Source organism: Triticum urartu, chromosome 2 (genome assembly GCF_003073215.2).
Source record: "Triticum urartu cultivar G1812 chromosome 2, Tu2.1, whole genome shotgun sequence".
NCBI lineage: Eukaryota > Viridiplantae > Streptophyta > Magnoliopsida > Poales > Poaceae > Triticum > Triticum urartu.
The window spans coordinates 42,372,450-42,383,645 of record NC_053023.1 but is presented as its reverse complement, the minus strand read 5'-3'; the positions used below and the strand labels follow the sequence as shown (position 1 = coordinate 42,383,645).

The 11,196-nt window shown below is 46.2% G+C and overlaps 1 pseudogene; it reads right to left on the bottom strand.

The window, feature by feature from the left end:
* Nucleotides 1–10,488: 10,488 nt before the first annotated feature.
* LOC125540935 lies at nt 10,489–10,994 on the bottom strand (annotated as a pseudogene).
* Between the last annotated feature and the right edge of the window lie 202 nt (nt 10,995–11,196).

The following is an 11,196-nucleotide window of genomic DNA, read 5'->3' as shown; positions in this document are numbered from 1 at the left end:
AGCCAAATTTTCCTGGACCCCAAGCCAAGGTATCCTCCTCCAATCTCGGCGAGGCCCTAATCTTTAAGATTTCAAACACATCCGCGGGCACAAAAAATTGCTGCAGTAAATCGGTCTTCCAGTAATCGTTATCATTAAGCAAATCTGAGACAAAGTGATACCTGCATCTTCCTCTTGCAGAAATAGGTTTGTAGGAGTATGGTCTAGGGATCCAATTGTCACGCCATACACGAATACTCCTTCCATTCCCAACTCTCCAAACCAGACCTTTCTTCAAGAGTTCAAGACCATAACTAATTGCTTGCCAGGAGGACAAAGCGTTACCCGTGAAAACCGTGTCCACAAGATTACCGTCCGGGTAGTATCTCGCTTTTAGAATTTCAGCACATAGACTATTAGGCTTGGAAATCAGTCTCCAAGCCTGCCTTGCTAATAAGGCTTGATTGAAAATTCTGAAATCTCTGAAACCAACCCCTCCTTTGCACTTTGGTTGCATCAGATCATCCCAAGCTCTCCAGTGCACTTTCCTCTTGCCCTTTTCTGCTCCCCAATAATATGCTCGCACCATCCTTGTGAGTTCATCGCACACCGAAAAAGGTAGTTTGAAGACTCCCATCATATATGTGGGGAGGGCCTGGGCTACAGATTTGATCAATACCTCCCTCCCAGGCTGGCCTAGGAGCCCATCCCCCCATTGGATCAGTCTCTTTGTCAAGCTCATCTCGAGGTTTTGAAACTTTCCCTTGGACATACGCCCATCCGGCGTTGGAAGCCCAAGGTACTTTTCCTCAAAAACCAAGCTAGTGACGTGAAGAACGTCTCTGACCTCCTCCTGAACAGCAAAAGGGCAGGCTTCGCCGAACATAATCGAGCATTTATCGAAGTTCAAGCACTGCCCCGTTGCCTTACCATACTGATCCAAAGCTAGCTTCACTTTTTCAGCCTGTGCACGGTTTGCTTCGAAGAAGAGCATAGTATCATCAGCAAACAAAAGATGTGAAACACCCGGAGCTCTTCTACATACCTTAACAGGAGTAATATCACCAGTGTTACAGCATATCTCTCTCAAGGTAGTTTTGATGATTGATGACAACATGTTTGCGGAATAATCTTGTGTTTTGTATAATTCACAGATTCTCCCCTGGCACGAGACGCTTTCTTCCCCTCGGAGTGTATTTCAAGACGGTGTAGCTCTTTCGTTTCTTTCTCGGTGGACTAGTTGTGTAGAGGGCATCGTACTATCAAGAGGGGGTCCGCTGGGGTATTGCATCAATGGAATCATCACGTACACATCAGCTTCTCACCCTCCGAGCTTTTCCATTCCATTGTAGGGTTCTCCCCTCTCGTCCTTTTCCTGTCTGGGTCCAAGCGGTAGTACCGTGCAACCCAGCGGTAGTACCGCTGAGGAGCCACAAGCGGAAGTACCACTCCGCAGCGGTAGTACCACCCGTGGCTCCACAGCAGTAGAACCGCTGGGGTGCCTGGCACCTCCGCCTCGTCCTCAGCATCTTTGGAGTCTCTTTCTCTCTTGCGCCCCAGCGATAGTACCGCACTTCCAGCGGTAGTACGGCCGAAGGGTCACAAGCGGCAGTACCGCTCCACAGAGGTAGTACCGCCCGTGACCCCGCTGCCGTAGTACTGCTGGGCAGTCTGGCTCCTACCGCCTCGATTCGAGAGGTCTTTTTCTCGTGTTGGGTTTTGCAGCACTAGCTGCGGTTGTAGAGGCGGTAGTATCGTTCCAAGAGCGTTAGTACCGCCCCTACCACCGCAGTAGTATCGTGTTTGGGTCCTTTCCCTACTAGTCCCCTCTACGTGGCAGTGCCGCTAGCTGGTGTGGCAGTACCGCTGTCCTGGCGGTAGTACCGCCCCTTTTAGCGGTAGTACCGCTCTATGCGGGGCTGGTTGGTGGGGGCAACGGTTGGATTGTTGCCCCCACTATAAAAGGGAGTCCCCTTCTTCTCTTTGACCTACCTCTTCCTCCCCAAGCTCCATTTATTGCTCAAGCTCCATTAAATGCTCCAAGCTCCATTTTCGCCGGATCTATCTCTCTAGCCAATCAAACTTGTTGATTTGCTCGGTAGTGGTTGAGAAGGCCCCGATCTACACTTCCACCAAGGGATTTTCGATTCCCCCACTCATCCCTAGCGGATCTTGTTATTCTTGGGTGTTTGAGCACCCTAGATGGTTGAGGTCACTGCGGAGCCATAGTCCATTGTGGTGAAGCTTCGTGGTTTTGTTGGGAGCCTCTGATTAAGTTGTGGAGATTGCCCCAACCTTGTTTGTAAAGGTTCGGTCGCCGCCTTCAAGGGCACCAATAGTGGAATCACGGCATCTCGCATTGTGTGAGGGTGTGAGGAGAATACGGTGGCCCTAGTGGCTTCTTGGGGAGCACTGTGCCTCCACACCGCTCTAACGGAGACGTACTTCCCCTCAAAAGGAAGGAACTTCGGTAACACATCCTCGTCTTCACCGGATCCACTCTTTGTTATCTCTTACCTTTACTTGTGCAAGCCTTGTAGTGTTACTTCTCTTGCTTTCTTGTATGCTTGTTGTCATTGCATCATATAGGTTGTTCATCTAGTTGCACATCTAGACAACCTACTTTGATGCAAAGTTTAATTTGGTAAAGAAAAGCTAAAAATTGGTAGTTTCCTATTCACCCCCCCCCCTCTAGTCAACCATATCGATCCTTTCCATTGGTATCAGAGCCTCGTCTCTTTATTAAGGACCTTACCGTCCAAAGAGTATGGTTGATACCGTAGAGGGTGTGGAGGAACACTCCGGTGTGAATCCTATCTCGTCTACGGGCAATGGGGGAACCTCGGTCTCTCGTGAGGAGTTCAATGTGGCCTTGGAGACATTGAAAACCTCCATGATGACCGAAGTTGAAAGCATGTTTACTAAATTTCTCGAGGGGCTTAAACTATCCACCGCACCGTTGAAAGTGGGTGATCCCGCCAACAAGGTGACGGATGCTCTCCCCGACAAGGGGGAAGCTAGTACTGAAAAGGCTCCTTATTCTAGTGGTAAGAATGGCACCAGCATCTTTGCCCATGTGGAACCACCACTTGTTTATGGTGGACCGGTTCCTTCCACTCATTTGAATCATGCCGGTCCTCCCCCTAAGATTGTGAAAAATGAGGACTTTGATTCTTGGGTTTACCGCTTTAAACGCCATTTAAATCATGTGAACACTAATCTTTGGAGAATCATTGAAGAAGGTGTCCATCCACATGATCCAAGCAACTTCACTCCTCGAGAAGCCACAGACAATCAATTCAACGAGAATGCTCTCTTCATCATTCAAGATGCAATTCCACCCGAAGAACTACCTCATCTTCGTCCCTTCGCCTTGGCCAAAGATGCATGGCATTGTGTTGTCTCTCTCTACCGGGGAAGCGCAAGCATTCAACGCTCCAACTATGAAGTGGTACAAGATGAGGCCGATGAGTTTGCTATGAAAGAAGATGAAGAACCTCGTGAGCTTTATCGGAGAGTAACCAAACTCGCGGTCTCACTACGAGATCACGGGAGCAAGGACACGGATGACAATTGGATCAAGCGCAAATTCCTCAAGGCAATGATGCCCTACCACAAGGCCATGTCCTCCGTCATTCGTCAAAGACCGGACTTCCACACTTTGACCTCAAGCGAAGTGTTGGATGAGTTTGTGGCCATGAACATTTTGGACAAGACCGCCGACAATGCGGTGCTCCGTTCTCAACGGGCAAAGAAGCCTAACCTTGCTTTGAAGGCCAAGCTCATCGTTGAATAAGAAGAAGAGGAAGAAGAGGAGAGCAACCCCGAAGATATGAAGTATGCATATCATGAACACATGGCACTTGCTTCAAGGCAATTTTGGAGCAAGAAAAACTCGAGGCCAAACTTTAGCAAAAACAACTCGAGTGGCACGAGGGGCAAGCAACGTGTAAGGACTTGCTACAATTGCGGCAACGTGAGTCATTTTGTTGCGGAATGCCCGTATGAGAAGAGGGAAGACAATGGTGGCAAGCTCATCCGAAAGGACAAGGCCAAGTCGTTCCCCAACAAGAACAACTTCACCAAGAAGACTCCTCCCAAGGCATTGGTTGTACAAGAAGAGTACAATGAGGATGATGACGATGACGAAGATCATGAGTCGGTTGCCATGGCCTCCGTTGCCATTGCGACGACTTCACGGGTGTCTCTCTTCGATTCACCCAATGAGAGCATCACCACCAAGTGCCTCATGGATAAAGCTACCAACAAGGTAACCCCCAATATCAAAACTACCTTCATTAATCATCCTTCTCCGTCGGATAGCATTAATGAACTTGAGGGAGTTAATGTGGAGGCTAACGAGTCTGAGGCCTTTATGGGCAAACTCAAGGGAAAATCCAAGAAGCACTTTGTTGCTCTCTTGGAACAACTTGGTGAAGCCAATGACATGATCGAGGCTCACAAAGACACCATCTCTAAGATGGAAGGGCATAGTCGTGACTATGCCGATGAGATTTCGGATCTTTCCAATGCTCTTGAGGAAGAGCGTGGTCTTCGTTTGGCTCTTGAGGAGTCACACAACGTTGATCATGCTAAGTTAAAGAAAGATTATGATCATGTCCTCATTGTTTCTCGTGTGCTAAATTCCGAGAAGGCCAAACTCGGGGTTGATCTTGCTAGACTCAAAGAGGAGCTTGATATACTTGACAAGGCCCACAAGGCCTTGAAGGGTATTCACGCTAGTCTCAAGGAGTCTCATGATCAACTCCAAGTGAAGCTAACTAAGGGGAAAGCAACTTTTCCTCATATGGTTTTAGTTGATAATGCAAATGTTGTTGGGGATCCTAGCAGAAATTTAAAATTTTCTACGCATCACCAAGATCAATCTATGGAGTCATATAGCAACCAGGGAGAGAGGAGTGCATCTACATACCCTTGTAGATCACGAGCGGAAGCGTTCAAGAGAACGGGGTTGATGGAGTCGTACTCGTCGTGATCCAAATCACCGAAGATCCTAGCGCCGAACGGACGGCACCTCCGCGTTCAACACACGTGCGGAGCGAGGACGTCTCCGGCGCCTTGATCCAGCAAGGAGGAGGGAGAGGTTGAGGAAGAGGGCTCCAACAGCAGCACGACGGCGTGGTGGTGGTGGAGCTTCAGTACTCCGGCAGGGCTTCGCCAAGCTCTTGCGGAGGAGGAGAAGTGTTGGGGAGGGGAGGGGCTGCGCCAGGGATGCTCCGTGCAGCCCTCACCTTGCCCCTCTATTTATAGGGGAAGGAGGAAGCGGGGCCGGCCCCCTCTAGATGAGATCGAGAGGGGGGGCGGCGTCCAAGGGGAGGGGGCTTGCCCCCCAAGCAAGGGGGGCGCCCCCTTTAGGGTTTCCCCCCCAACCCTAGGCGCATGGGCCCAAGGGGGGAATGCGGCCAGCCCATGTAGGGCTAGTTCCCTTTAATCTACAGCCCATTAGGCCCTCCGAGAGAGGTGGCCCCTCCCGGTGGACCCCCGGAACCCCTCCGGTGGACCCGGTACAATATCGATATGCCCCCGAACCTTTCCGGTGACCGTATGACAACTTCCTACATATAAATCTTCACCTCCGGACCCTTCCGGAACTCCTCGTGACATTCGGGATCTCATCCGGGACTCCGAACAACATTCGGTAATCACATACAAGTCTTCCTAACAACCCTAGCGTCACCGAACCTTAAGTGTGTAGACCCTACGGGTTCGGGAGACATGCAGACATGACCGAGACAACTCTCCGGTCAATAACCAACAGCGGGATCTGGATACCCATGTTGGCTCCCACATGCTGCACGATGATCTCATCGGATGAACCACGATGTCAAGGATTTAATCAATCCCGTATACAATTCCCTTTGTCCATCGGTACGATACTTGCCCGAGATTCGATCGTCGGTACCCCGATACCTTATTCAATCTCGTTACCGGCAAGTCTCTTTACTCGTTCCATAACACATCATCCCGTGATCAACTCCTTGATCACATTGTGCACATTATGACGATGTCCTACCGAGTGGGCCCAGAGATACCTCTCCGTTTACATGGAGTGATAAATCCAAGTCTCGATTCATGCCAACCCAACAGACACTTTCGAAGATACCTGTAGTGTACCTTTATAGCCACCCAGTTACGTTGTGACGTTTGGCACACCCAAAGCACTCCTACGGTATCCGGGAGTTGCATAATCTCATGGTCTAAGGAAATGATACTTGACATTAGAAAAGCTTTAGCATACGAACTACACGATCTTTGTGCTATGCTTATGATTGGGTCTTGTCCATCACATCATTCTCCTAATGATGTGATCCCGTTATCAATGACATCCAATGTCCATGGTGAGGAAACCATAACCATCTTATTGATCAACGAGCTAGTCAACTAGAGGCTTACTAGGGACATGGTGTTGTCTATGTATCCACACATGTATCTGAGTTTCCTATCAATACAATTCTAGCATGGATAATAAACGATTATCATGACCAATGAAATATAATAATAATAACTAATTTATTATTGCCTCTAGGGCATATTTCCAACAGTCTCCCACTTGCACTAGAGTCAATAATCTAGTTCACATCGCCATGTGATTAACACTCACAGGTCACATCACCATGTGACCAACATCCAAGAGTCTACTAGACTCAATGATCCAGTTCACATCACTATGTGATAAACACTCAAAGAGTTCTGGGTTTGATCATGTTATGCTTGTGAGAGAGGTTGTAGTCAACGGGTCTTGCCATATTCAGATCCCTATGTATTTCGCAAAACTTTATGTCATATCGTAGATGCTGCTACCACGTTCCACTTGGAGCTATTCCAAATTGTTGCTCCATTATACGTATCTGGTATCTCTACTCAGAGCTATCCGGATAGGTGTTAATCTTGCATCGACGTAACTCTTTACATCGAACTCTTTATCACCTCCACAACCGAGAAACATTTCCTTATTCCTCTAAGGATAATTTTGACCGCTATCTGGTGATCTACTCCTAGATCACCTTTGTACCCTCTTGCCAGACATGTGGCAAGGCACACATCAGGTGCGGTACTTCAGCATGGCATACCGTATACACTACAAGAAATATGTCAACTTGTGACCACCACTATTGGTCACTGAATGGTCACAAATTTCCATTTGTGACCTTTTTGTGACCAAAAACATAAGGTCAAAGCTGGCCGTCGTAAACTGACTATAGCGACCTTTCTTCTGGAATGGTCGTAGACGTTTATGACCAAAATACGTCTACTGTGGCGTTTTGGTCACTAGCAACCTCCCCAGGCCACGTAGGCATCCAGCGTGGCAATATGATGTGGCACAAGATTCAGCCCGGTCCATTTTGATGTTCTACGTGGGCCAGGCCCATTAATTCAGCCTTTTATATATTTTTTCCCTATTAATTTTGGTCAGCTACATGGGCCAGGCCCAACATTATAGCCATTTTATTTTTGGGCTATAGCCTTTGTTTTTCTTTTTTTTACGCACCCCAATTGTCAAATTCTGGTAAATAGGTCCCAAATGTGGCGTTTTGGTTCACGGACCCTGCTATCAAGGTCATGTTCTTCAAATTTCAATATACCAATACAGAAAATTGACACAATACTTCAAGTAACAGCAAGAAGCAATCTGCTATATCATATAACATACGTACAATGTGATCATCATCAAGTTTACAATTGGATAACAGCTCTACAAGTGTACAGTTTACCACATGATTATCACATGAGCCCTACAAGTGTAGGGTCTACCACATGAGTCTACCACATGAGTCTACAAGTGTAGAGTCTACATCATATAACACACATACAAATAGGATCAGCCTAAAGGGCTTCATTACTCCCAGAACTAGCTCCAATGAGCTAGAACTATGCTTCTTCCAACTTTGTCCTGATGCTCGTGAAGAAACATGAAAGGCCAGCATCTGCACGTTATAGAACAAAATGATTAGGAACAAAATAAAAGTAAATCTGACAGCATATTTACTTTGCAAGGAACCACAACATATTTCTGCAGGAAAAGAACATGTATGCAAACCAACCACCAAACAAATAACGAGCTGGTTCATCTTATACTAGAATAAAAAGAACACCGACAAGGAATAGAAGCATTCCTTGGTTTTCAAGCACACCAATTCATAGACATGATTTGGATATGGAAAAGACAAACATATCAACAAGAGATAATCATAGAAATTCGGCCATCCTACTATTCAATAAATGGTTCAGATTTCACCGTAACAAAACACTTAACAAGCTCAACACTTGTATTTTTGCTTGCTGCAATCTAAACAACACCACTACAAGTTCTATGATGCATCCAAACTAGTGAACTTTGTGCATAGATCAGATCGAATCAAAGAGAGAAGGGGAAGGGAAGGGCTACCTTGAGGATCGGATCGAATCAGCCTGCTTCTTCCTGCCATCTTCTTGTGAACAGCCTTCTTCTTTCTGCCATCAGCAGAAAGCTTTTTATGAAGTACAACAGGAGAAACGTTTCATACAGTGGAAAGGGGGACTTGGTCAACATCCACTAACTTCACAAAAGAAAACACCTATCCAGGCAATAATTTCCCCCTGATTTAATAAGACAGCATGCATGTTAAAAAAACTAGGCTCATTTACTTCTTCATGGGATTCAGATAAAAAAGGGTTCAAAAAGGGACCTATCCAAGAACCACATGTTAAGATCTGGAGAATGGACGTAAATTATTTGACCATCGACATTCGCTGATCAAGGTAAACTGTAGCTAACTAGCTGATTGACCAATCAGAAAATGAATAAAGTAACCACCAATGCAACAGATTATGTTCTACTTCTAGCGCATTCATTCATAAGCGAAACATGGTGAACTGGAATCTAGAACTCATCGACATAGGGAGACTTGATCCACATCCAACAAATAGACACGAGCTAGATTTGAGGAAGTCAGTCAAACAAATCTGTAAAAGTAAGCATTCATGCCTGCTAGATTTGTAAGCAATTAGTTGATCCACCAAACGGGAAAGAACATTGACAGCATTAAATTGCAGAAGCAAAACTAACAGCAACCCAAAATCACCCAAATCTCTAGTTGATTAGCAACAAACAAGACGCGCATGCGTGGTAATTTGAAGAAGAAACGGCCCTGCCGACAACAGCGCCGCCCATGACAAGGAGCTTCCCTGTACAATCCACCAATTAGTATACATTACATGATAGGTTATTTACTACTCCATAAGTACATAAGTAGTATTTGTATCAGTACAGCTACACTGGCACGTAGTACAAACATGGTATCTCAGCATTCACTTGTAGGTGGCATCTGTATATACCTAGAGGTTAGCTCATCTTTTTATGTCAAGAATAGAAATCATATAGATTTCCTTGAATAACATAGGAGAATAAAATTGTTCAGCAAATATGTATCACAAATTTAATGATGAGACAAGGCTAGATGAAGACATTTTCTAATTGACAAGCACCCAAATATATACAGGCACCAGTTTAGGAAATTCATGACTTGGACAGTGTATTAATAACAGATATGACGAACTAATGTACTTGTACTTGATCTAGTTGAATACATGCAGAATAAGTTCATGGTATAATTTGAATAGGATCAACAAGCCATTTATGTTGCCTTTCATCCAAATTTGATGTATTTCCATGCTAAGGTGCATTCGATTGTATTTCCATGAGGGGGGTTATTTCATATCCCTTAATTTTAATACATTGGCATGATAACATGCTAGCTTTGGCAACATTGAGACAATCAATTAATCTGCACCGAGCAAACATGAATAGGATTGAAGGAATAAATTTTGTTCAGATTCAATTATATATAACACATTCACAGCATATTTAATTGGAAGCAACTTAAACTGCTGCATGAAGGAAACATCTCTCGACCGCTCGGCCATGTAAATAGCTGAATTTGAATAAATATAAACATGTAACAAAATGGAAATGTTATGATATCTCTGTTGCATGAGTTTTTATCATCAATCGCATCTCGACTGGGCAGATCTACCCGACTTCGTACCCGAAAGTCCCCATCGCCAGCGTAGACACATGGCTGTGCCGTCTTCGTGCTGGATCTTGGCCAGACCAAAGTCAGCAATCTGCACAAGACAGAAAAAGCCCCATCACGCTTTGAGATGAACATTCAGAATATATCTTCCAAGCACATGTATGCATGCATGTCCCAGTTGAATAAAAGACTTCATTTTAATAGTTGGACTCCGGAGACAATTCTTAGTGCTTCAAATCATTCAGTTATCTGAATTAACAGTACAGAAAAGAATTGAAGATCTCAATGACAGTAGTAATTGGAGGGATAAATCAACACTTGTTATAAGGACAATAAGATGATTGGTGCCAGGCAGTGTGGGGTCTCATCAGTCACCAAGCTGAACATGAGTGTTTAAATTTGCCAATTAGGACTAACAAAAGTGCCAAACAGAGCTTTTCAGGGTACAGCAGCAACATATTAAGCTATCATGGACCTACCTAACTCTCAAAGCACTAATCCATCCCCAATTAGTTCAGATAAAAAAGTCCCACATGGCTAAATGGGCATGCACCTCTCTGTAATTCTGCAGATAAACCTTAAGGGGCTCAATGTACTCCTGAAAGCCTAGCGTGGCCATCGCCCAGAGCAGGTCATCGATGTTGATGGTCTTGCACTTCTCCCTCTGGCACTTGCCGCTCGCCCTACAATACAGACAAGACAAAACAGCGACAGGTCAGCACCAGACCACACTTGATTCAGGCAGGCAAAACAGAGCGGCAGCGGTCAACAGAGGCACTCACTCGCTGGCGATGAAGCAATGAACTCCAAGATGCACTCCCGCACGGTATCCTTGGCGTCCTTGGCGATCTTGCCGTTGGCCAGGATGGCCTTCTTCATGATGCTGCTGATGTTGGCGATGGGCAGGAACCTGTCCTGCTCCCTGACACCGCCGAAGCCGCCGTTATCGCCGCCCGGCGGGCTCGCCGGCACGTCCGACATTCGGCCGCCCTCCTGCAGCACACCAGCAACCCCGCCAGATCCATCAGTGCACCGGCGCACCAAACCCTAGACCCCGACTTCCGGAAGCGCGGGGAGAGAGGTGAGGGGAGAGGGAGGCGAACCTTATATAGACGGGGGTGTAGAGGGAGGGAGGGAAGGTGGTGGAGGGGAATGGATGTGCGGTGAGGGCGGCGAGCGACGT